This window comes from Branchiostoma floridae, chromosome 4, assembly GCF_000003815.2.
Source record: "Branchiostoma floridae strain S238N-H82 chromosome 4, Bfl_VNyyK, whole genome shotgun sequence".
In the NCBI taxonomy this organism is placed as follows: domain Eukaryota; kingdom Metazoa; phylum Chordata; class Leptocardii; order Amphioxiformes; family Branchiostomatidae; genus Branchiostoma; species Branchiostoma floridae.
The window spans coordinates 29,298,205-29,299,144 of record NC_049982.1 but is presented as its reverse complement, the minus strand read 5'-3'; positions in this window follow the sequence as shown (position 1 = coordinate 29,299,144).

Genomic DNA, 940 nt, shown 5'->3' with positions numbered 1-940 from the left:
TGTCGAGGTTAAAGTTCAAGCTAAGGGTCGCTAAGGAGAGTGACAGACTCTGAGGGTCAGGTTTCAAGTACACGTGTTTTGAAGCAGAATTTAAAGTCAGTTTCAGCAAAATATCATTTTAAACAGGATATTGGAAGCCGTATCTCTTATTCGATCAAATAAATATTTTGCCCTTTCCTAGCTTGATAAGTTAATTTGCGCGGATAACGTTAGGAGGCTTGGAGGCTATAAATTACAGTTAATACGATTGGATAACGTTATAGCCTGGTAACGTTTCATTCCATATCAAACGCTAACATTTCACACAAAAATAAAACATTGAACTCCTAATTCATGACCAACTACTGCGCCCTTAACAAATGCATGCACAGTTCTGACAAAAAGAAATGATATTCTGTACTTTATAATAACTTTAAATTTGAGGTTTATTTTGCAAGAAGAAATTACTCTTGGGTAAAAAAGAAAGAAAATTTTTAAACATTGAAAACCTATGAAAACCGTATCCTCAAAATATAAGTCAGAAATAGCTTTACATCTTGATTTACATCTTGATAGTTAGCATTAATGCTAGTTCACTTTTATCCGGGTGGTAACCTATATCCGTTGGACTTGAACCTTGTATTTAGGTATATCAGGTCGACGGGTGGCGGTTTTGAATCGCAATATTTTCAAAAGTCCCGACTTGATATCCCTAAATACCTTGTTTTGGAAACCCATGGGTATAGGTTACTGGCCCCATGTGATAAAGGAGAAGTAGCGTTATGTGTAACATTTCACCTTTCAGTGTGTCCCTACATCGGAATTTACTACGGCAGTGTAAACTGAGAAGAAGACTACATACGTACATCTCTGTAAATAGCTTGTCAGAAGGTCTCAAGGAAGGCCAGTTGTGGAGGCCAATAAATTCTGCCTGCCGTCTTCCCCCCCTTTTCTTCTTTTT